A 26973-nucleotide genomic window follows, 5' to 3' on the forward strand; every position below is an offset into this window, starting at 1 on the left:
ACATTGATTTAAGTGAAAGAAAATTGTTGAAAACGCATCAAGCCGTGTGAAACATTAATCCAATTTTTTTCTAGTGAAAGATGTCATAAGCCCAAAAGTATGCCAGTATTGATTAATATTCAAATATAATTAGATCTGGCTAGTAACTTCTCTGACTGGCATTTGATCATAATGTCATCTCTTAGTATAGTTTACTTGCCACAGTGTCATTTAATCATAATAATCGTGAACAACTCTTCGCTCCCATTAAATAACACTATAAATTTATCATTTGACTATTTCTGATGAAACATTTCCACCATAATTTTACAAGAAATCAAAATAAGATGAAAGGTTGTATAATTTAAGACATAATTAGTGATAAAACTTGGATTATTTTTCATCAAAACAGGGGCTTCAATATTGGAGATTTGAACATTACTCCAAATTAGCATCAAACAATCCACACAGTACTTATCATTGAGATTGGGCAAATGGTACAACATGTCTCAACTCTGTTCAAGAGAAACTTGGACATCTTGGGTCAACCGAAAACTAATGCTACAAACAAACATCTCCAATGTAGTGTTTTGTCCAGAGTGTCAGCAAATTACTGAGATTAAATCTGGTGTAGCGGATATTCTAACAGACCAATGCTGGCGACCTAACATGGGTTGTTATCCTTGAATGAAGCGCCCTCTAATCAATCCAAGTATAAAGTTCCAAAAAGTTGAAAAACTATGTTTGATATTTTAACAACAACTAGCAAAACATACGACCTTCAAGCAATAAAATGAAGGACAATTAAACAGAATTAAGGGGTCAACAAAAAATATGACATCATTGTACCCCTGTACTAAATTGCACAGAACAAAGCACTTATTACCTTTGCCTTCACCATGTCCCCCACCCACGTGACTAGTTACCAATAAAAATGTGCAACACAGAATAGAATGCAGATAGCAAATAGACACATGAATTCTACAACTGGTGTATATAAGACCATAAGACTAGGAGCAGAAATAGGCCATTTAGCCCATCGAATCATGACTTATCCTTTTCTCCCCCCCACCTCCGCCCCACTTCCTCAGCCCCACTCCTGGCCTTCTGCCCGTAACCTTTAATGCCGTCTAATCAAGAACCTATCAAGCTCGGCTTTAAATACACCCAACAACGTGGCCTCCACAGCAGCCTGCGGTAACAAATTCCATGAATTCACCACCCTTTGGCTGAAGAAATTTCTCCACATCTCTATTTTAACTGGACATCCTTCTATCCTGAGGCTGTGCCTTCTTGTCCTAGACTCCCCACCATGGGAAACATCCTTACCACATCTACTCTGTCTAGGCCTTTCAACATTCAAAAGGTTTCAATGCGAATCCTCCCTAATCCTTCTAAATTCCAGTGAGTACAGACCCACAGCCATCAAATGTTCCTCGTTATGATAACCCTTTCTTTCCCAGGATCATCCTTGTTATCATCCTCTGGACCCTCTCCAATGTCAGCACATCTATTCCTAGAAAAGGAACCTAAAAAGAATTTCTGGATGTATATTGTATAAATTTCTCTGACATTACATGTACCTATTGAAACCGATTGAAAACTGTTCACAATAGACAAGGTGAGGCCTCACCAGTGCATAATAAAGCCTCAACATCACATCTCTGCTCTTGTATGCTAGACCTCTTGAACAGAATGTTAGCATTGCATTTGCCTTCCTCACCACCGACTCGACCTGCCAGTTAACCTTCAGAGTGCTCTGCACAAGGACTCCCAATTCCCTTTGCATCTCAGATTTTTGGATTTTCTCCCCATTTACAAAATAGTTCGCACATTTATTTCTACTGCCGAAGTGCATGACCATGCATTTTCCAACATTGTATTTCGTTTGCCACTCTTTTGCCCGTTCTCCTAATGTGTCTTAGTCCTTCTGCAGTCTACCTGTTTCCTCAATACTATCTGCCCCTCCACCAACTTTTGTGTCATTTGCAAACTTGGCAAAAAAGCCATCTATTCCATCATTGAAATAATTTATATACAGCATAAAGAGCAGTCCCAACAACGACCCCTGCGGAACACCACTAGTCGCTGGTAGCCAACCAGAAAAGGATCCTTTTATTCCCACTGATTCTCCTACGAATCAGCCAATGCTCTAACCATGCCAGTAACTTTTCTGTAATACAATGGGCTCTTAACCTGGTAAGCAGGCTCATGTATGGCACCTTGTCAAAGGCCTTCTGAAAGTCCAAATATACAACATCCACTGCATCCCCATTATCTATCCTACTTGTATTCTCCTCAAAGAACTCCAACAGGTTCATCAGGCAAGATTTTCCCTTAAGGAAACTATGTTGACTTTGTCCAACCTTTTCCTGTGTCACCAGGTACTCCATAACCTCATCCTTAACAATTGACTCCCAACACTTCCCAACCACTGATGTCAGGCTAACTGGTCTATAATTTCCTTTCTGCTGCCTTCCTCCTTTCTTGAAGATTGGAGTGACATTTGCAATTTTCCAGTCCTCTAGCACCATGCCAGAGTCCAAAGATTTTTGAAAGATCATTATAATACCTCTCAAACTCTAGCGCTACCTCTTTCAGAATCCTAGGATGCAGTTCATCTGATCTGGATGACTTAGGTCTTTCAGCTTTTTGAGCACCTTCTCCCTTGTAATAGTAACTGCGCCCACTTCTCTTCCCTCACACCCTTCAACATCTGGCACATTTCTGATGTCTTCCACCGTGAAAGACTGATACAAAATACTCATTTAGTTCATCTGCCATCTCCTTGTCCCCGTTATTATTTCTCCGGCCTCATTTTCTAGCGGTCCTACATCCACTCTCATTTCTCTTTTATTTTTTACATACTTGAAAAAGCTTTTACTATCCACTTTGATATTGCTTGCTAGCTTACTTTCATATTTCATCTTTTCCCTCCTAATGATTTTTTATTTTCTCTCTGTTGATTTTTAAATTTTCTATCTTCCCCCTAATTTTTGCTTTGTTGTATGCTCGCTCTTTTGTTTTTACATTAGCTTTGACTTCCCTTGTCAGCCACGGGTGTACTATTTTACTATTTGAGTATTTCTTCATTTTTGGAATACATCTGTCCTGTTCCTTCCTCATTTTTCCCAGAAACGCATACCATTGCTGCTCTGTTGCCACCCCTGCAGCATCTCTTTCCAATTTACTTTGTCCAACTCCTCTCTCATACCACTGTAATTTCCTTTACTCCACTGAAATACTGCTACATCAGACTTTACCATCTCCCTATCAAATTTCAATCATACTGTGATCTCTACCTCCCAAGGGTTCTTTTACCTTAAGCTCCCTAATCATTTTTGGTTCATTACATAACATCCAATTCAGTCTAGCTGACCCGGTAGTAGGCTCAACAACAAATTGCTCTAAAAAGCCATCTTGTAGGCACTCACCAAGCGCACTTTCTTGAGATCCATTAGTTTTGACACACCTTTTCTATTTTTCCTTTGTAATCCATGGTCCACATCCCAGCTACAGTTGGAAGGCCTGTATATAACTGCCATCAGGGTCCCTTTACCTTTGTAGTTTCTTAACTTACCCACAGGGATTCAACATCTGATAATGCAGGGAATTGAGAAATTCAGTAAACAATGCTTCCAATGCTAAAACAATATATGTTAGCTGTAAATTTGAAGGAACATTGCTTCAATGATGTTTTTAATTGTACAGACTTCAAAAATAAAATACTAGTCAAAGTGACAATCTGAAACATTGTTCCAGTCATGGTAAATGAAGGTTTTTGTCTGACACCAAATCACAGAGCAATCAAAAAAAACCCTGCCATTGACAACGAACCAGCATTTGAATAACACATAATGAGTGCTGTGTTCCTTCTGTGACCTCCTGAACTGTTAGCCAGTCTGTAGCTTTACAATGGAAATCAATACTTTTTCAAGGGAAGAATATGGAAATATGAGAACGGTCCAAAAGGTACACATTTTATCTTACTTATGAACAATTAACTTCATAATTTGGAGGTTATTTTCTATATATGGAATTAAACATCTAATATCTTTCAAATATACATTTCAGGTTAAAAGATAAGGCATCTCCGTTTTTGTTTGGTTGACCAAATATTCTTGTAGTGATCATATGAATGATTTCAAGCTGCAACAACAAAGGCCAATAATATAATTTCTTTTTAAATAAAACACTATCAATTGAAAGTAAAAATCTTCTCCTGGCAGTGAGAAAACACCAAATATTTTACCAATATGGAATTGTGCTGTATGAAGTCAAAACATTTTATGGGCACAACATATTGTGTTAGTAAAACTTCACAGTATTAATAACTGACTGTCAGCAATCTGTTAAACCATATGATGGGTTGATCATTTGACTTCAAACACTTAGTTTAGCTCTTCTTGTGCTAACAGGACTAAAGAAGACTGAAAAAGTACCTTTCAGTACTCCATAATTAATTAATTCTTAATCAGTCTCCATCTGAATTTTTAAAGGTCTTTATTTACAAAATAAAATTATTCACAGTAATAATCTACCATAACTATCATATTATGCTACACATTTTCTACCTGAGGCACTTGATTGAAACTTTATTGATAACATATTGGCCTGTGGTTTAACAGAAAGTTATTTATCAACAATTATTAAAGCAGTAATGAACTCCAGGTTGTTGGGCTCATCAGTCCATTGTTTCCACAAACCATGAATAGTAAATTATCCTTCCATCTCATCAACATAATCCATTCTTCTACAATTGTTCTCAGACCCAATTACATTGTACAGCACTTACGACTCATCTTTTGCAGTATACAGTGCAATACTGACTCACTGCTCTCCACTGTGAGAAGTGGAGAGCTTTGAGCTCTTCCTGGTGGGGATGGAGGTATATAGGGACTGAATATCCATGGTGAAAGGCTCCATCTTCCTCTCAGCCCAACCCTCCCCTCTCCACTGACACCACCAGCCTCCCCCTCCCCCCTGTGATCCCAGCTCTCATCCGTGCCGGGTCTTTACTATCCCTTCCAACCTTCCACTCTCTGAGGCAAAGTGCTCTGTCCTCAGTAAGGGCCTTACCTTTGTCCCCCTTTGCCCACACCCCAGCGAGTTCCGCATACGCCATGACACCGAACTCTTCTTCTGCCGGCTCCGTCTTCGAGCATACTTCTTCGTCAAGGACTCTCCCAACCCCGCCGATGACCCTTTCTCTCATCTTCAATCCTCCACCTCTTCATGGACACCCCGCTCTGGTCTTCTGCCTGCTCTGGATCTCTTTATCGCTAACTGCCGTCAACCGTCTCGACTTCACCACACCTTGTTCCCATTCCAACCTCACTCCTTACAAACGCTCTGCTCTCCACTCCCTCCGCACTAACCCTAACCTTACTATAAAACCCGCTGATAAAGGGGATGCTGTTGTAGTCTGGCGTACTGACCCCTACCTTGCCAAGGCACAGCTTCAAATTGCGGATACCTCCTCTTATTTACCCCTCGATCATGACCCCACTAAGGAGCACCAGGCCATTGTCTCCCACACCATCACCAACTTTATCAGCTCAGGGGATCTTCCATCCACTGCTACCAACCTTATAGCTCCCACAGCCCACATTTCCCATTTCTAACTCCTACCCAAGATCCACAAACCTGCCTGCCCAGGTAGACCCATTGTCTCAGCTTGCTCCTGCCCCACCAAACTTATTTCTGCATACCTCGACCCTGTTTAATCCTCCTTTGTTCAATCCCTTCCCACCTAAGTTCGTGACACTTCTCATGCTCTGAATCTCTTCAATGATTTTACGGTCCATGGCCCCCACCACTTTATTGTCACCATGGATGTTCAGACCCTATATACCTCCATCCCTCACCAGGAAGGTCTCAAAACTCTCCACTTCTTTTTGGATTCCAGACCTAACCAGTTCCCCTCTACCACCACTCTCCTCTGTCTAGTAGAATTAGTCCTTACTCTTAACAATCTCTCCTTTGGCTCCTCCCACTTCCTCCAAACTAAAGGTGTAGCCATGGGCACCCGTATCGGTCCAAGCTATGCCTGTCTTTTCGTTGGCTTTGTGGAACAATCCATGTTCCAAGCCTATACTGGTATCTGTCCCCCTCTTTTCTTTCACTACATCGACAACTGCATTGGCGCTGCTTCCTGCACACATGCTGAGCTCATTGATCTGGTCGATTTCCGACACCTCCCTCCCCTTTCTTGATCTTTCTGTCTCTATCTCTGGAGACAGCTTATCTACTGATGTCTACTATAAGCGTATGGACTCTCACAGCTTTCTGGACTATTCCTCTTCCCACCCTGTCTCTTGCAAAAGTGCCATCCCCCTCTCGCAATTCCTCCATCTCCGCCACATCTGCTCTCAGGATGAGGCTTTTCATTCCAGGATGAAGGAGATGTCTTCCTTTTTTAAAGAGAGGCTTCCCTTCCTCCACCATCAACTCTGCTCTCAAAAGCATCTCTCCCATTCCACACACATCTGCTCTCACCTCATCCTCCCACCACCCCACTAAGAATAGGATCCCCCTTGTCCTTACCTACCACCCCACCAGCCTCCGGGTCGAACATATAATTCTCTGTAACTTCCGCCACCTCCAACGGGATCCCACAACCAAGCACATCTTTCCCTCCCCATCTCTTTCTGCTTTCCGCAGGGATAGCTCCCTATGCGACTCCCTTGTCCATTCGTCCCCCCAATCCCTTTCCACCGATCTCCCTCCTGGCACTTATCCGTGTAAGCGGAACAAGTGCTACACATGCCCTTACACTTCCTCCCTCACCACCATTCAGGGCCCCAGGCAGTCCTTCCAGATGAGGCGACACTTCACCTGTGAGTCGGCTGGTCTGATACACTGTGGCCGGTGCTCCCAGTGCGGCCTTCTATATATTGGCAAGACCCAACGCGGGCTGGGAGACCGTTTCGCTGAATACCTACACTCTGTTTGCCAGAGAAAGCAAGATCTCCCAGTCGCCACACATTTTAATTCCACATCCCATTCCCATTCTGACATGTCTATCCACGGCCTCCTCTACTGTCAAGATGAAGCCACACTCAGGTAGGAGAAATAACACCTTATATTCCGTCTGGGTAGCCTCCAACCTGATGGCATGAATATTGACTTCTCTAACTTCCGTTAATGCCCCTCCTCCCCTTCACACCCCATCCCTTATTTATTTAATACATTTTTATAATTTTTCCCCCTTTTTTTCCTCTCTTTTTTCTCCCTCTGTCCCACTCACTATAAACTCCTTATCTGCTCTCCACCCTCTAGGCTCCACTCCCCCCTCTCTCTCTCCCCAGGCTTCCCGTCCCATGATCCTCTCCCTTCTTCAGTCTGGTATCCCTTTTACCAGTCAACTTTCCAGCTCTTAGATCCACCCCTCCCCTCCTGTCCTCTCCTCTCATTTCGGATCTCCCCCACCCCCTCCTACTTTCAAATCCCTTACTATCTCTTCTTTCAGTTAGTCCTGATGAAGGGTCCCCGCCCAAAACGTCGACTGTATCTCTTCCTATAGATGCTGCCTGGTCTGCTGCATTCCACTAGCATCTTTTGTGTGTGTTGCTTTAGGTTCCTTCTGCAAGTTTTTAAAAGCTTCCCAATCGTCTATCTTCCCACTAACTTTGGCTTCATTGTATGTTCTTTCTTTTGCTTTTACTTTGGCTCTGACTTCACTTGTCAGCCACGGTAGTGTCCTTCCATTCGAAAATTTCTCCTTATTTAGAATATATCTCTCTTGCACTTTCCTAATTTTTCACAGAAACTCCAGACATTGCTGCTCTGCTGTCCTTCCTGCTAGTGTCCCTTTCCAATCAACCTTGGCCAGTTCCCCTCCCATGCCATTGTAATTTCCTTTTTCCACTGAAGTACCAGCACATTTTAGTTTCTCCTTCTCAAATTTCAAAGTGAACTCGATCATATTGTGATCACTGTTCCCTAATGGTTAGAAATATAGAAACATAGAAAACTTATGGCATAATACAAGCACAACAAAGCTGTGCCAAACATGTCCTTACCTGAGAAATGACCTAGGTTACCCATAGCCAACTATTTTTCTGAGCTCCATGTACCTGTCCAGGAGTCTCTTAAAAGGCCCTATCGTATCCGCCTCCACCGTCGCCGCCGGCAGCCCATTCCACACACTCACCACTCTGCGTAAAAAAATTACCCCTGACATCTCCCCTGTACCTACTTCCAAGCACCTTAAAACTGTGCCCTCTCATGCTAGTCATTTCAGCCCTGGGAAAAAGCCCCTGACTATCCACATTATCCATGCCTCTCATCATCTTATACACCTCTATCAGTTCACCTCTCATCCTCCGTCGCTCCAAAGAAAAAAGGCAAAGTTCACTCAACCTATTCTCATAAGGCATGCTCCCCAATCCAGGCAACATCCTTGTAAATCTCCTCTGCACCCTTTCTATGATTTCCACGTCCTTCCTGCAGTGAGGTGACCAGAACTGAGCACAGTACTCCAAGTGGGGTCTGACCAGGGTCCAATATAGCTGCAGCATTACCTCCTCGGCTCCTAAACTCAATCCCACGGTTGATGAAGGCCAATGCACTGTATGCTTTCTTAACCACAGAGTCAACCTGCGCAACACCTTTGAGTGTCCTACTGACTCGGAGTCCAAGATCCCTCTGATCCTCCACACTCCCAAGAGTCTTACCATCAATACTATATTCTGTCATTATATTTCACTTACCAAAATGAACCACCTCACAGTTATCTGGGTTGAACTCTATCTGCCACTTCTCAGCTCAGTTTTGCATCCTATCAATGTCCCGCTGTAACCTCTGACAGCCTTCCACACTATCCACAACACCTCCAACCTTTGTGTCATCAGCAAATTTACTAACCCATCCCTCCATTTCGTCATCCAGGTCATTTATAAAAATCATGAAGAGTACAGGTCCCAGAACAGATCCCTGAGGCACACCACTGGTGAACGACCGCCAGAATATGACCCGAATACAACCAGTCTTTGCCTTCTGTGGACAAGCCAGTTCTGGATCCACAAAGCAATATCTCCTTAGATCCCATGCCTCCTTACTTTCTCAATAAACCTTGTCAAATGTCTTGCTTGAAATCCATATACACAACATCTACTGCTCTACCTTCATCAATTTGTTTAGTCACATCCTCAAAAAATTCAATCAGGCTCGTAAGGCACAACCTGCCTTTCACAAAGTCATACTGATTATTCTTAATCATATTATGCCTCTTCAAACATCCATAATTCCTGCCTCTCAGCATCTTCTACATCAACTTACCAACCACTGAAGTAAGACTCACTGGTGTGACGAGAATACACATAAATTAAGATGTTTGCTGGCCTGGGCTAGCACCAGTGGCATCAGCAGTTGGTCTGCCACCTGTCCTCAGGGGAGGGAGAGATAAGGCACACAATGAAGCAGCATTTGGAGGTGTTACTGAAGGAGCCATCAGTCTGGGTATTGTCAAGATCGGCTCCCCCTTTGAACCCTGAACTGTTTGAAGTGATGGACAGGCGATACCCCAGCAGGGGGATAAAAAGGGACAGGTTCGCTAAGGCAGGTCACACACGACACCCGAGGTAACGAGACCCTGGAAGCGGTGCGCCTCTCACAAGTCGGTGGGACGTACCGGGCCATAAATGCACAGGGTGGAAAGGTACGATCAGCGGGAACCCGGTGTGTGTCCACCCTCGCTTGGGTGCCGGGTTCACTGCAGAGGATCAACCGCATCTGGAGGAGGGGTCACAGTCGGTGACCTCAGGTGACATCACAAAGGACCTGCCCGAAAGCTGCTTGTGAGCAACATCGCAGGTCTGTGAGTGGAAGCCATTTTGAATGATCAGTCGTTCTCGTTCTCTCTCTCCCTCCCACCACATTGTCCATCGCCATGGCAACGATTACTGCGAACTGAACTAAATTGAACAGGACTTTGTGTCACTTTGAAATTGGTCATTTACCCCTAGACAACGATAGAGCTTGATTGATCCTGTTATCTTAATTCTGTGCACATGTGTGTTTATCATTGCTGAACTGTTGCATTTATTATCCTTTCGATTACTGTGTTGTTTGTTTCTTTAATAAAACTTTCTTAGTTCTAGTAATCCAGACTCCAACTGAGTGATCCATTTCTGCTGGTTTGGCAACCCAGTTACGGGGTACATAACACTGGTCTATAATTTCCTGGGCTATCTCTACTCCCTTTCTTGAATAATGGAACAATATCCATAATCCTCCAATCCTCCGGAACCTCTCCCATCCCCATTGATGATGCAAAGATCATCACCAGAGGCTCAGCAATCTCTTCCCTCGCCTCCCACAGTAGCCTGGGATACATCTCGTCCGGTCCCAGTGACTCATCCAACTTGATGCTTTCCAAAAGCTCCTGTACATCCTCTTTCTTAATATCTACACGCTCAAGCTTTTCAGTCCACTGTAAGTCATCCCTATAATTGCCAAGATCCTTTTCTGTAGTGAATACTGAAGCAAAGTACTCATTAAGTACCTCCGCTATCTCCTCCCGTTCCATGCACACTTTTCCACTGTCACACTTGATTGGTCCTATTCTCTCACGTCTTATCCTCTTGCTCTTCACATACTTGTAGAATGCCTTGGCTATTTCCTTAATCCTATCCGCCAAGGCCTTCTCATGGCCCCTTCTAGCTCTCCTAATTTCTTTTTTAAGGTCCTTCCTGCCAGCCTTATGATCTTCTAGATCTCTATTATTACCTAGATTTTTGAACCTCTCATAAGCTCTTCTTTTCTTCTTGACTAGATTTACAACAGCCTTTGTACACCAAGGTTCCTGTACCCTACCATCCTTTCCCTGTCACATTGGAATGTACCTATGCAGAACTCCACGCAAATATCCCCTGAACATTTGCCACATTTCTTCCGTACATTTCCCTGAGAACATCTGTTCCCAATTTATGCTTCCCAGTTCTTGCCTGATGGCCTCATATTTCCCCTTACTCCAATTAAATACTTTCCTAACTTGTCCGTTCCTATCCCTCTCCAATGCTATGGTAAAGGAGATAGAATTGTGATCACTATCTCCAAAATGCTCTTCCACTGAGAGAGCTGACACCTGACCAGGTTCATTTCCCAAAACCTGATCAAGTACAGCTTCTCCTCTTGAAGGCTTATCTACATATTGTGTCAAGGCACCTTCTTGAATACATCTAACAAACTCCACCCCATCTAAACCCGTCGCTCTAGGGACATACCAATCGATATTTGGAAAATTAAAATCTCCCACCACGACAACCCTGTTATTATTACACCTTTCCGGAATCTGTCTCCCTATCTGCTCCTTGATGTCCCTGTTACTATTGGGTGGTCTATAAAAAATACCCAGTAGAGTTACTGACCCCTTCCTGTTCCTAGCTTCCACCCACAGAGACTCCGTAGAAAATTCCTCCATGACTTCCTCCTTTTCTATGGCCATGACACTATCTCTGATCAACAGTGCCATGCCCCCATCTCTTTTGCCTCCCTCCTTGTCCTTTCTGAAACATCTAAAGCCTGGCACTTGAAGTAAGCATTCCTGCCCCTGAGTCATTCAAGTCTCTGTAATGGCCACAACATCATAGCTCCAAGTACTGATCCTCGCTCTAATCTCATCCGCTTTGTTCATAATACTCCTTGCATTAAAATAGACAAATCTCAAACCATTGGTCTGAGCGCGTCCCTTCTCTATCACCTGTTTATCCTCCCTCTCGCACTGTCTCCAAACTTTCGCTATTTGTGAGCCAACCGCCTCTTCCTCCGTCTCTTCAGTTCGGTTCCCACCCCCCAGCAATTCTAGTTTAAACTCCCCTCAATAGTCTTAGCAAATCTTCCCGCCAGAATATTGGTTCCTCTGGGATTCAAGTGCAACCTGTCCTTTTTGTACAGGTCACTCCTGCCCCAAAAGAGGTCCCAGCGATCCAGAAACCTGAATCCCTGCTCCTTGCTCTTGTCCCTCAGCCGTGCATTTATCTTCCACCTCACTCTATTCCTATACTCACCGTCATGTGGCACAGGCAGTAATCTTGAGATGACTACCCTTGTGGCCTGGCTTCTCAACTTCCTCCCTAACTCCCTGTAGTCTGCTTTCAGGACCTCCTCCCTTTTCCTGCCTATGTTGTTGGTACCAATATGTACCATGACCTCTGGCTGTTCTCCTTCCCACTTCAGGATATCATAGATGCAGTCAGAAACATCCCGGACCCTGGCACCTGGGAGGCAAACTACCATCCATGCTTCTTTCCTGCATCCACAGAATCACCTGTCTGACTCCCTAACTATAGAGTCCCCCATCACTGCTGTCATCCTCTTCCTTTCCCTACCCCTCTGAGCCGCAGGGCCAGACTCTGTGCCAGAGACACAGCCACTGTTGCTTTCTCCAGGTAGGCCATCTCCCCAACAGTACGCAAGCAGGACTACTTATTGTCAAGGGGTACGGTCACAGGGGTGCTCTCTGGCACCTGACTCCAGCCCTTCCCTCTCCTGACTCTTACCCACTTATCTGTCTCCACAGGCTCCGGTGTGACTACCTGCCTATAGCTCCTCTCCATCACCTTCTCCCTTTCCCTGACCAGACTGGTGCATCTCCAGTTCCCTAACATGGTCCCTAAGGAGCTGCAGCTTGATGCATCTGATGCAAATGTGGCCGTCCAGGAGGCTGGGAGTGTCCAGAATTTCCCAGATTTGACACTGAGTACAGAACACCGGCCTCACACACATTCTTCCTGTCTGTATTCTACACAGGCAACCTACCTCGCCTCCACCCGTTATCGCCAAAGCCCCATTGAGCCAAAGCCTTTCTACTCTGTCTCCCTGTACTCTGATGCCCGCTCCTCTGACACCTGCTCTATAAGTTGTCTCCTTTTAAACTCTTCTCACCGGCTGACGTCCATGAGCTTGCGCAGTTATGTCCCGATCAAACCGCTGAAGAAATAACCTTCAGGTTATTAAGGTTCTTTAACCTTAAGCTCTCTTATCACCTCCGGATCATTGAACAACACCCAATACAGCACAGCCGATACCCTTTTGGGCTCAACAACAAGCTGTTCTAAAAAGCCATGCCTTAGGCGTTCTACAAATTCTCTCTCTTGAGGTCCAGTATTGGCCTGGTATCCTGCTGTAATTTGTAATCCACATCCCGGCTGCTGTTTGGAGACCTGCATACAACTGCCGTTAGGCTCCTTTTACCCTTGCTATTTCTAAACTCAACCCATAGAGACTCTACACCTTCCAATACTATGTCATCCCTTTCTCATGATATGATATTATTTCTTATACACAGGGGCACACCACCCCCTCTGCCCACTAACCAATCATTCTGATACACCGTATATCCTTGGACATTCAACTCCCAATGGCAGTCATCCTTTAGCCAAGTTTCAGAGATGGCTATGTCATTCTTGCCAATCTATAGCAGAATTTCAAGATCGTCCATTTTATTTCTTATGCTGCGTGCATTCAAATATAACACTTTCAGATCAGTATTTGTTGCTTTCTGTTTTAACTGCACCACGCCTTCATTGCCCTGTAACTAATCCTACTGGCTGTGATTATGCCTCATCTCCTGCCTGCCCTTTCTATCTCTGTTGGACACTATCTCTGACTTATTTCTGTTTTCTCCTTCCTCAGTCCTATCACTCCAGTTCCCATCCCTCTGCCAAATTAGTTTAAACCCTCCCTAACAGATCTATTAAACCTGCCTGCTAGGATATTGGACCCCTTTGGGTTCAGGTGTAATCCATCCTTGTTGTACAGGTCATACCTCCGTCAGAAGATGCCCCAATGATCCAGGAACCCAAAGCACTGCTCCCTACACCAATCTCTCAGCCACGCATTAATATGCCTGATTATGCTATTCTTGCACTCATTAGCATGTGGCATAGGCAGCAATAATCATGAAATAGCAATAATAATCGAAAAGTGAAGATGATACGTGATTTGTAAATTATTGCATTTACATAATATAGCCATTTTTCCTTAGAGAAAGCATAGGAAAGATGTTAAGGAAATAAGCTTAGACAAGTTGCTGTTGACAAAAGCTTGGGTAACTTTCTCCTTGTCATCCTAAGGACTGCATAGAGAGTAACTCCAATGTACCAATGGTCATGGGTATTAAGTAAAATCGTAAGAGTTGCAATTAAGCAAACAGCTCTAAACAAAATTATGTTAGTTTCTACAGTATTGTTGCAACAGCAATTCAAACATGTGACTTTCTCATGACCTAAGTATCATGAATGCAGCTAAAGTTTTGTTCTATAAAGTATTAAGACAAAAGAAAGCCATTCAGCCCCTGCACCATTCCACTGAATCACAATCATTTCATGCCATAACTTAATTTACCCTATGTACCACTATTTCCTGAAATACTTAACAAACCTGTGGATATCATTCACTTAAACACCAAACATTCCATACTCCACAGTTATTTAGGAAGACAAGTTAATAAATGTTTACTTGTGTGGCCTAAGTATTTTCTGATTTTACTTCAAAACGGTCAGCTTTAATTTTTTTTTTAATTTTATTTTTATTTGGATAAGGAGTTCACAATTATCATGTACTTTTTTCACACATATAACCTTTTCCATTTTTTTATATGTATAAAACTACAATTATTTATACATTCTTAAGTACACATTGAGATGATATAAAAGCAAAATAAACATTTAAATAGATAATTATGTACTGTGGTAAATCTAACCTATTAGGCTAAGTAATGAAATTAGTTGTTAAGAAAAATGGTAATAATAGTTTCCATACAACCCTTCTGGACCATTTCCACTGGTCCAAAATGTTGCATACAAGCCTATATACCAACCATTGTAGGTGTTTATATCCCAATTTGTTCGTGCTTGTTCCTGCCCGCAGACATAATTATCCAATCCCTATGTACTTATTTACTTAATTTTTTCATTTTTTTTTATCCCTTTCCCAAATCTTTCCCTTTACTTGTGTTAATTCTCTATTTTCCAAAAATAAACAACAAACATTTAGACTAGGGGTGCTTACGTTAGCAATATTACTGTGTTGATGAGAAGAGCAATATAAATCATTAGGAGAGTCATCTAAAGTCTGCTCGCATTGGGGTTATATATTCAATCCTTTTATTCCAGATTTGATAAAATGTTTCTTTTTGAGTTCTCAGGGAGTAGGTCAACTTTTCCATTTTAAATATTTCCAAGATAATTTCGTACCAATCTTCTAATGTAGGTGGTATTGGATTTAGCCATTTTCTAGTGATTGATTTCTTACTTGCCGCTAAGAGGGCCTGCAGCAACTTTATATCTTCCTTCTGTTCAAGGAACAATACATGCCCCAAGTAGAGCGTCTCAAAGTTCAGAGGTATCTGGGACCTAAGTACCTTAACTAATGTTCTATGAATACCTTCCCAAAATAGACTTAATTTAGGGCAATCCCAGAAAATATGAAAATGATTTGCCTCCTTGGAGCCGCACCTTCTCCAACACATCACATTTGTATCTTTATATTTTTCCTGATATGGGGTCTTGAAGTATCTTATAATGTTTTTCCAACAATGTTCTCTCCAAGTCAAAGAATTAGTCGAGGACCATTGAAAGCTGCAGATTTTCCCCCAAGCCTCCTCTGAAAGTACCAACCCCGCTTCTTTCTCCCACTTCTCTTTAATATACAGTGTATTTACATTTTTAGCATGGGAGAGTGCATTATATAGGCGAGAAACTGATTTACTAGGTATTGAACTGCAAGCCGAATTCAGAATCTTGAAAAATTCTAATTCTACTGTTGATAGGTCTGTATATCCACAACTCTGGTTAACATAGTTTCGTATTTGAAGGTACCTAAAAAAGTCATTATGTTCTAGGCCATGTTTGTCCTGCAGGATTTGGAAACTTTGTAATACTCTTTTATCTATAAATGAGAGGTAGGTTGTAAGACCTTTCTTTATCCATAGCTCAAATCTTTTATCTTCTCTGTTGGGAAGGAATTCGGTATCATATGCACACCATCTAAAGAGTTTTAGCATGTTATTAATTCCACATTAATTAACCACCTTCTGCCATACTTTTAATGTAAGATTTATCCAAGCATTATTAAATTTTTCCAACTGGGCCATCAATCCTTTGTCAGCTATTGAGGCCTGAAGAGGAAAACTGTCAACTAATCCAAATTCTATTGGTCAGCTTTAATTTTAATATGGTTTCCTTTACTTGGCTTTCTTGCCAAAGGAAATTGTTTCATCACACCTACATTTTTAGCATTTCATTTGCTCCAATGCCCTACATATCTCTCAGTAAGATAACATAAACAGGGACCGTATATTTGTCCTTTAAGATTTAACTCCCCAAGCCTTGGTATTTTTCTGGTGAATACAGGCTGTACATTATTGAGTACATCTCTCAGTTCACCTTTCTTGAAGTATGGGATCTAAAATAGATCTCACTGTTCCAAGCACTGACAGACTGAACTACAACCTGATTGCACTTTGTCTCCTAATTTCCTTAATGGCCAACATTCCTTAAACTCCGATTTGATTTGTATACACTTTTAATTATTTTAATGAACAATGGCAATATTCTTTGATTCTTTTCTTTTATCTGAATTCTCAGTTTTGGAAAGCACTTATAATTTTTTATTTGCTCTAAAGCTAACAAGTTCAAACCTCTTTCTTTAAAGTCCATTTTACAGTGTTATACCGACTCATTAATCTGCTTATATCCCTTTAACTTCCAGCACCTATTTTCAATACCTACTATCCCCAATATTTTAAATTAATACTTCACATCTTCTTTAAAATATGTTAATTATGACCTTGTTTCCTCCATTGATACACACAAGAAGATTGACTTACTAATTTCATCTAAGCCTCACAGCATTCAACTCAGACCTCATGATCCAGCACTTTCAACAGAAAAATTAATGAGGTAGAAAAAATGAACTGTGAATTTTAGAGTTGTAAAGTTCATGGTTTGGGGCAAAAATAAACTACAGCTCTTTCAAAAGGGAATTTTTTTTCATAGAAACACCATTCCTTTGCTGAAATCATCAGTTGAGTTCCTGACCTCAGCTTGAGAAATCTTCTTTCGAAAGATGGGAAGCAGAGACAAGATATATTCCTTTAAATGAGATATTACAATTTGAGTTTTCAGGGACAGGGGTTCAAGTGATTTCAGAGAAGCACTGGCACTAGAATGCTACACTGTAAAATTAATTTCTTGCTGGTAAATAGTATTGATTCTTTTTTGGGAAAAAAAATCACTGAAAAAGTTACAGCAGTTTAACTTCATCTACTTTTGTACTGGAATTACCAAAGAAAACAAGTAAATATTTAAACATGAGGAATTCTGCAGATGCTGGAAATTCAAGCAACACACATCAAAGTTGCTGGTGAACGCAGCGGGCCAGGCAGCATCTCTAGGAAGAGGTACAGTCGACATTTCGGGCCGAGACCCTTCCCACTTTTAAATCTCTTACTAGCTCTTCCTTCAGTTAGTCCTGATGAAGGGTCTCGGCCCGAAACATCGACTGTATCTCTTCCTAGAGATGCCACCTGGCCTGCTGCATTCACCAGCAACTTTGACGTGTGTTGGTTAAGTAAATATTTATACTATTTACATCATGAATGAATGGAGACATTTTTATCCAAATCAGAAATTATGAAACTCTAAAGCACGAAATCCCCTTTCATGCCTTGTAAAGCAAGGGATTTCCTTTCAGTTCTACCTAAATGTACTTTAGCTCCAGTCCAGTACAATGCAATTTGTTTTATCAGTTTGCTCAACTTAATCTCTTTCATAATGGAATCTGAAATTATCAACTACCAAGAGCAACAATTATCATGGTTTCTTTATGATAAAAATCTAACTAATATTCAATTAAAAATGGTATGTCATTTGCGAGGAAAGGTATGAAAATATCCTGGTGAAAATTATGAGATTCTGCAATGTTTTCCATGTTTAGTTCACAAAATTCGATCAAGTACATCTGATCACAAATCATGCTTCCACTAATAATATGCCTTCTGTGGGACATACCATGCAATCACATCAATTTCTGTGCAATCCTTGCAGTGAGAAATATGTCCAAGTATATCCAAGGCAAATTTTCATTGGGCATTCACAACTCAACGAAGAGTTAACAATGCTGTCTTCTTCAAATTAGTTCAATATTGAAGCAAGCTCTATGAGCAGTCTTGGCCTGGTATCCTGAACTTAACTCAAGGAGGTGCCTTTTAATCTACTTACTTAATCGCTCTTCCTCAGGTTCCCTACATCATTTCATGTCACCAACACAAATAACCCCCACCTCTTGAAACCCATTACCCCTGCCCAAATTTCCAACAGTCCCACCAACCCTTTCTTAAAGATCTGATCCCCCAAGTTTAACAACAATCCCAAGTCCCTGACTCAGCAACTCCGAATTCAACCAATTTAGTGTCCCCTCCTCCAGTTCACCAATTGCCAGCTACTCTTTGCATTCAACAGCCGATGCTACTCACTATTCAACCCCAGTGATTTCCATTCTTTCACTGATCAACTCCCAAAGCACTAACCGCACCTTTTCATCACTCTTTACACAACCCAGTAATCCCACCAGCACCAGTCCTACCACTTCTCATCCATGTTCATTTACACACACCACAACCGAGTAGCAACCACGGTTACAGAGAAAATAGCTCAATTTCCACAATGGCAGCCAGGGAACTGAATAAGTAAATCACGGATTTTGAAAAAGTTATCCTCATAACAATGGGCAAAAAACTACTGGATTTTCCCACATAATCATCGGGAATGCAGCACAAGATTTTTTTTATTACCTCAACCCCTCCCAGAACACAGGGATCCAAACTGACTTTCCAGCAATTTATTTGCATTTCCATCAGTGCAACTATCACAATTAGGTCATCTATATCTTGGAGAAACCACACGCAGATTGGGAAACTATTTATTCAAGATACCTCCATTCAGTTTGTGTGGGCAACGAAGGGATTCCAATCACTTGCATTTTCCATCCTAGACCGACATTCACCTTTTCTTTTCTGGCAATTGAAGGGTTCAAACAAACCCTAGCATAACCTCGAGGAACAGCATTTCATCTTCTGAGCATGCTCACTGCTGTCCTCAGATCTTTATATTAAACTCAACAACTTCAGGTAACCAACTTTTCTGTTGTGTCAACACTGACCAACTCTGACACGAGATCGTTTACAGTGCCTCTGAAAAGTATTCACCCTCCCCAATTGGGAGTTTTCATGTTTCATTGTTTTACAACATTGAATCACAGTGGACTTAATTTGGCTTTTTTTTATACTGATTAGCAGAAAAAGACTCTTTCATGTCAAAGTGAAAACAGATCTCTACAAAAGTGATTAACACAAACCATCACTGGTGCAGTCAAATGGTTTTAGAAGTCACATAATTAGTTAAATGGGGATCACCGTGTGCAATCAAGGTGTTTCAATTGATTGTAGTAAAATACACCTGTAGGTCAAACTGCTGGTGAGTTAGTGTCCTGGCAAAAACTACACCAAGAAGACAAAAGAACACTCCAAGCAACTCCATTAAAAGGTTATTGAAAAGCACAACTCAGGAGATGGATACAAGAAAATTTCCAAGTCAGTGAATATCCCTTGGAGTACAATTAAGTCAATTATCAAGAAATGGAAAGAATATGGTACAGCTGTAAATCTGCCTAGAGTAGGTCATCCTCAAAAATTGAGTAACTGTGAAGGGGACTAGAGACCTAAATAGAGGAGTATGAGCTTCAGTGGCTGAAATGGGAGAGACAACAACTTCACTGAGAGTGGCAAAGAAAAAACCGTTTAAAAAAAAACTCATGTGAAATCTCAGCTGGAGTTTAACAGAAGGCATGTGGGAGACTCTGAAGTTAGCTGGAAGAAGGTTCTATGGTTTCATGAAACCAAAATTGAGCTTTTGGCCATCAGACTAAATGCTATGTTTGGCATAAGCCAAACACTGCATATCATCAAAAACATACCATCCCTACTGTGAAGCATGGTGGTAGCTGCATCATACTGTGGGGGTGCTTCACTACAGCAGGCCCTGGAAGGCTTGTGAAGTTAGAGAGTAAAATGAATTTGACAAAATATATAGAAATCCTGGAGGAAAACCTGCAGACTGCGACTTGGGAGAAGATTTGTTTTCCAGCAAGACAATCACCCTAAACATAAAGCCAAAGTTACACAAGAATGGCTTAGAAACAACAAAGTTAATGTCCGGGAGCGGCCAAGTGAGAGTCCAGACCTCAATACGATTGAAATTTTGTGGCTGGATTTGAAAAGGTTAGTTCACTCACAACCCCCATGCAATCTGACAGAGATTGAGCAGTTTTGTAAAGAATGGGGAAAATTTGTGTCTGGATGTGCAAAGCTGATGGAGACCTATCCACACCAACTCAAGTCTGTAATTGCTGCCAAAGGTGCATCTACTAAATATTGACATGAAGGGGGTGAACACTTATGCTATCAATGATTTTTTGTTTTATATCTGTAATTAATTTAGATCACTTTGTAGAGATCTATTTTCATTTTAACATGAAAGAATCTTTTTCTGTTGATCAGTGTCAAAAAAGCCAAATTAAATCCACTGTGATTCAATGTTGTAAAACAATAAAACATGAAAACTTCCAAAGGGGTTGAATACTTTTTATAGGCACTGCATTAGCAACATTACTTAATTTTTCTCATACCACAGTTGACACTTGGTCTGAATTCTCTTTCAAAATAATTTTCCAGTATATGCTATGGTCTACATCTCACAGTCCCAGCAGTGTCTGTTGTTTATTTTCACCTCTCTCTTGCCTATTCATTTCCTATGCACTCCCTTCCAGACAGATCAGTGGTGACTAACAAGCATTCATCATCCTCTCCCACACAGCATCATTTGAATTTGTAACACCTGGGCAATCCTGGTCTCCATCTATCACAGATCTCCGGAATTTAAAACATGTTTTTCTTCTGTCATAAATAGAACCATAGAACATTACAGCACAGAAACAGGCCTTTTGGCCCTTCTCGGCTGTGCTGAACCATTTTTCTGCCTAATCCCACTGACCTGCACCTAGACCATATCCCTCCATACACCTCTCATCCATGTACCTGTCCGAGTTTTTCTTAAATGTTAAAAGTGAGGGGGACTTCCAGTGAGGCATGAAGCAAGATGGCAGCACAACACTGAGCACTGACATATAACCCTCCTTTTTCAAGTTCTTTAGGGCTCATAGACGGTCTTAATACAAGGTTGAGTTGGAGAAAGATCTAACTAAAGACATGACCTCAAAAAAAAAATCCAAAGTCAACCAGGGAACAAGATACCAGCAGACGACACCAAGCTAGCGATTCATCCGAGGAAATAGTTATGCTAATTAAGCAAACAATGGCAACGGAGATAGAATCGCTGCAAGAAACGGTAGCCCACAAGCTAAGGGAGTTGCTGGAAAAGGTTCTCGACCCCATACAGAAGCATATGGTAGAGAATGGCAACATTCTCCGGTCATTAAAGAAGTAAGCGGACATTCATGCTAAAAAATTTAGCACAGTCTTCAACAAAACAGACAACATTTAGGTCTGCTTACGCAAGAATGAGGAAGTTACTAGCTCCTGTCTTGCAAGGTGACTAAGATATGGAAGAAGCTAAACGGCTTGGAGGACAGATCCAGGAGAAACAATGCGTGGCTGGTCAACTTACCGACAGGCGCTGAGGGCGACGATCCAAGAGGGTACCTCCTGGAGATGCTGCCTAATTGGATTTCAGCACTCAAGAATTCCCACAGCACTCCATTGAGATCAATAGGGCACATAGGATCTTTTCCAACAACACCTCAAGACTGCGGACCATGGTTTTTAGGCTTCCACAGGACACCGACTGGCAAGCTATCCTGGAGGGTGCGAGAAAAGCCAAACCTACTCTCCCTGATGGCACCCAGCTGCAGTTCTTCGCCGACTACAGCCCCGGCACGATGCAGGAACGGCAGGGATACAAGGAGATTCGCGCTAAGCTTCAACAGAAGGGGATCGACTCGTTCTTCATATACCCGGCGATTTTGAGAGTGAATATCAAGGGCATAAAGATGTTCGTTTAACTCGGCAGAGGAAGCGCAAGAAGCTCTGAAATCATTGGTGCTGGAAGATATGGAAGAAGACCCTGGGCAAAGTCCACACACCCCTTGGGAGGAGATGGAACTGCATTAAGAGCTCAGACCAGCCTGTATGCGCAATCTAACAGGCACAGGCAAGTTAACGTCCTAGATGTGAAGTTTTCTGGTTATTCTTTTCTTGGAAAGTCAATTGTTGCACTTTTGTATTTAGTTAATTAAGGGGCCAATGTGTTTGAGTATTGCAGGTCAGAGTTTTAAGGTAATGGCTCAGTTAACTTGTTAGTACAAGGATAACATGGTAAGGTGATACAACTCTGCCTAGATTTACCTTCTATCTTTTACTTTCTAAGGTGATAGTCAATATACCCAAATGTCATACTTCATCAAGAACGAAGCTGAAAAACAGCAGTTTGTTCTGAGTAACTTTAGAATGTTATGTCTCCAGTAGACTTGATTACGTTCCTGGGCGCCAGATAAGACATCACTGGCACCATCACTAAGTGACGGTCTATTAAAGCCACAGTTTCTCGCAAAACTCCTGTTGGGGTCTTGATTATATGTTATACGTACTATACTTGAGATGGAAATGGTTTTAATTATATAGGTTAACGGGTTTTTCCAGGTTTTTTTTCCTTGTCTCTTTGATATGATTGTCTATGAGAACTGCTTTGCCTTTCTAATTTGTCGGTTAATGTTAATGTTCAGTGTCTGACATTGCAAAGTGACACTCACAGATGTTACAAGGTAGAATGCGAGGGGTGATGGGGGGGTGGGAAGGGGGTAACTCAGGGCTCCTCCACCACCAACTTACAACAACAGATCCAGGTGAAGATGAGCAACACAGATAAATTAGAAACACCTTCTAAATGATGACTCCCACCTTTCCCTTAAGGAAAAAACATGCAAAGTTTGGCTGGCAGGCCTGACTGCAGCTAAGAAGATGGTAGTCCAGCGTTGGAAATCTCCCCATGATATTTCAAAAACTCACTGGCTTCAGAGCTTTTGGACATTTCTTACCTGGAACTTTCATCAGCAAGAGTAAATGATGCACGACCAAACACAATCTTAACGTGGACAAATTTGATATCTAACTTAACAGATCTTTTGTTAAAATAGGAATGCTTTGTCGGTGTATGCACTACTATTCAGTTGGTTGGTGGAGGGGAGAGGGATGAGGGGAGGGGGATGGTGATGAAGGTTGGGGGAGTGGCTGGGTTAAACAGTCAAAATGTAATTGGCAGTTGGTTGTATTGAATGTAATTTGCTGGTGTTGCAATAAAAAAAATCAGTAATAAAAAAAATGTTAAAAGTGAGCCTGTATTTACCACTTCATCTGACAGCTCATTCCACACTCCCACCACTCTCCATGTGAAGAAGCCCCCCTAATGTTCCCTTTAAACTTCTCCCCCTTCACCCTTTCCCCCTTCAAGAAAGGTAATTGACCCAAAATGTTAATTGTTCATCTCTCTGCAGAAGCTGACTGATCATGTCCACAACCGTACCACCAATCTCACCTGATTATCAAGTGAAGGACCCTTGCCCAAAGCATTCTCTGTCATAGCACCCAGGCCCCAAATGCCGATACAGCATAGAATTTGAAAATACCTTAGCCTCTTTCGGGGGCAATTCAGCCTTGATCCTCTAGCATGACTGAGCTATTCAGTGATAAGCCTGCAGTGATCAAGCGTCTGTATTTGATCAAAACATTCCAAAACTGCAACAGCTAGTCCCAATTCTGGCACTAAGCTGAGGGATAGTCCCCTAAACCCTGGTAGATGCTTCCCTTCAGTCGCTCCCTGGAGGAGGCACAGCAAGGGCATCAGGATGCTGAAAACAACAGTAAGAAGACGGTTCCTTCATTACAGTAGTAGAGCTGAGTTCTAGGGGCAGTACCCATGTCCCAGAAGATTATAAATGGGACTATTAACAGTAATATCACACTGTGAGGCCTGATTGGATGCAATTTTAAAACGTGCAAAAGCGGGGAGACTAGATTTGAAACGGAAAGCTAAAGTGAAGTTTCAGATTAGACTGGTTGGGAATTAAAATCATAGTCATAGTCATACTTTATTGATCCCAGAGGGAAAAATTGGTTTTCGTTACAGTTGCACCATAAATAATAAATAGTAATAGAACCATAAATAGTTAAATAGTAATATGTAAATTATGTCAGTAAATTATGAAATAAGTCCAGGACCAGCCTATCGGCACAGGGTGTCTGACCCTCCAAGGGAGGAGTTGTAAAGTTTGATGGCCACAGGCAGGAATTACTTCCTATGACGCTCTGTGCTGCATCTTGGAGGAATGAGTCTCTGGCTGAATGTGCTCCTGTGCCCACCCAGTACATTATGTAGTGGATGGGAGACATTGACCAAGATGGCATGCAACTTAGACAGCATCCTCTTTTCAGACACCACCGTCAGAGAGTCCAGTTCCATCCCCACATCATCACTGGCTTTACGAATAAGTTTGTTGATTCTGTTGGTGTCTGCTACCCTCAGCCTGCTGCCCCAGCACACAACAGCAAACATGATGCACTGGCCACCACAGACTCGTAGAACATCCTCAGCATTGTCCAGCAGATGTTAAAGGACCTCAGTCTCCTCAGGAAATAGAGACGGCTCTGACCCTTCTTGTAGATAGCCTCAGTGTTCTTTGACCAGTCCAGTTTATTGTCAATTCGTATCCCCAGGTATCTGTAATCCTCCACCATGTCCACACTGACCCCCTGGATGGAAACAGGGGTCACCGGTACTTTAGCTCTCCTCAGGTCTACCACCAGCTCCTTAGTCTTTTTCACATTAAGCTGCAGATAATTCTGCTCACACCATGTGACAAAGTCTCCTACCGTAGCCCTGTACTCAGCCTCATCTCCCTTGCTGATGCATCCAACTATATCAGAGTCATCCGAAAACTTCTGAAGATGACAAGACTCTGTGCAGTAGTTGAAGTCCGAGGTGTAAATGGTGAAGAGAAAGGGAGACAAGACAGTCCCCTGTGGAGCCCCAGTACTGCTGATCGCTCTGTCGGACACACAGTGTTGCAAGGACACGTACTGTGGTCTGCCAGTCAGGTAATCGAGAATCCATGACACCAGGGGAGCATCCACCTGCATCGCTGTCAGCTTCTCCCCCAGCAGAGCAGGGCGGATGGTGTTGAACGCACTGGAGAAGTCAAAAAACATGATCCTCACAGTGCTCGCTGGCTTGTCCAGGTGGGCGTAGACACAGTTCAGCAGGTAGACGATGGCATCCTCAACTCCTAGTCGGGGCTGGTAGGCGAACTGGAGGGGATCTAAGTGTGGCCTGACCATAGGCCGGAGCAGCTCCAGAACAAGTCTCTCCAGGGTCTTCATGATGTGGGAGGTCAATGCCACCAGTCTGTAGTCATTGAGGCCACTGGGGCGCGGTGTCTTCGGCACAGGGACGAAGCAAGACGTTTTCCACAGTACAGGAACCCTCTGGAGCCTCAGGCTCAGGTTGAATACATGGCGAAGTACTCCACATAGCTGAGGGGCACAGGCTTTGAGCACCCTGGTACTGACACCATCTGGTCCTGCAGCCTTGCTTGGGTTGTAAGAGTATTAGATTCAGCAAGATTTCAGTTAAACTAAGGATATCTCTGCTAAGGGAACTGAGGAAACAATACATTATAGAAGACACAGAACAGCTTTCGAGTTACTCTCGACATTTGCTTTGAAACTCTGAATAAAGGAGGATAATCCCAACCTGAGAAAATCTGGTCCTTATCCTAAACTGACTGAAATCCACACAGAATTAAAACAGACAACAGGATTTCAGAGACAATATTGAGCCAAGCATCACAAGCTGCTACAGGGAGTGGGAGGAGTTGCTGTCCAACAGTGGAAACAGCAGTAGATAGGAACATCAGTGGAGAATAGAGAGAGCATCAAAAAGGAATGAGATCACAAAATCCATCATAAACCCTGCTCAGCTCAAGCCTGGGATTTTGATTATGTGCTGCTGTGTAGGGAAGATCACTTGATGTAGCCAATGCTGGATCAGACTTTCATACTACCGATGAATAGAGACTTTCTCATCTTCGTTGTGGCATGCTATATTGTGCCAGATTGTGTGGCAACACAATACTATCTTTTTCATTTGTCATGGGTCCCACGTTATTATCTGGGGAAAGTAATCATCATGGCTGGTTCCATCCCCGAAATGGTCATTGGAGAATTCCCCTCTAATTGCCAATCAATTTTTAAGCCAAAACAGATACTTTGCAGCAAGCACCCTTTTCATTGAAACAGCATTTTCTTTTTTTTGTAATCTATTTTTTATTTAAGTTCATTTCTATAAGATGTATTTCAGATACTATACATATATATCATATAGTCATATTTGCCACAAATCTCCACGTAATATTTATCTGAGGTATACACCTATAGAAAAGAGAGGAAAGAAAGAACAAGCAAAACGAGAAAACTCTGTACAAGTAGGGAGTGATCTTTTTTTTACAACATACTCATTGATTTGTGAGAATAAAATCAGGCCTATGAGGTGATATCTAGTTAAACCATTTATCCCAGTATAAATCAAATTGTTCCAACTTATGACTAACAGATGCTGTTACCTTCTCCATTTTGTAAACGTCCATTGTAATTTCCATCCATGCGTTTAAGGTTGAGTTCTCCTGTAATAATCATTTCCCGGTAAGAGCCTTTTTACCGGCCACCAGCAGTACATTCATTAAATATTTATCTCTTTTCAACCATTCTTGAGGTATATACCAACAATATATGGTCTTACTCTCTAAGGGTATTTCACATTTAGAGATGTCTTGTAGGGCATTGTGTATCCCACTCCAATAGTCTTTGATAACGGGGCATTGCCAGAAAATATGATAATGGTTTGCATTTTGATTTCCACAATT

The 26973-nt window shown here is 42.2% G+C and overlaps 1 protein-coding gene across 2 annotated transcripts in view; it reads right to left on the bottom strand.

Annotated features, from left to right (window-relative positions):
• Positions 1-26973, bottom strand: part of LOC134350989 (phosphatidylethanolamine-binding protein 4) — a 450761-nt gene that overhangs the window by 291991 nt on the left and 131797 nt on the right. The gene's annotated exons all lie outside the window — the stretch shown is intronic.

This window comes from Mobula hypostoma, chromosome 8 (assembly GCF_963921235.1).
Source record: "Mobula hypostoma chromosome 8, sMobHyp1.1, whole genome shotgun sequence".
NCBI classification, from domain to species: Eukaryota; Metazoa; Chordata; class Chondrichthyes; order Myliobatiformes; family Myliobatidae; genus Mobula; species Mobula hypostoma.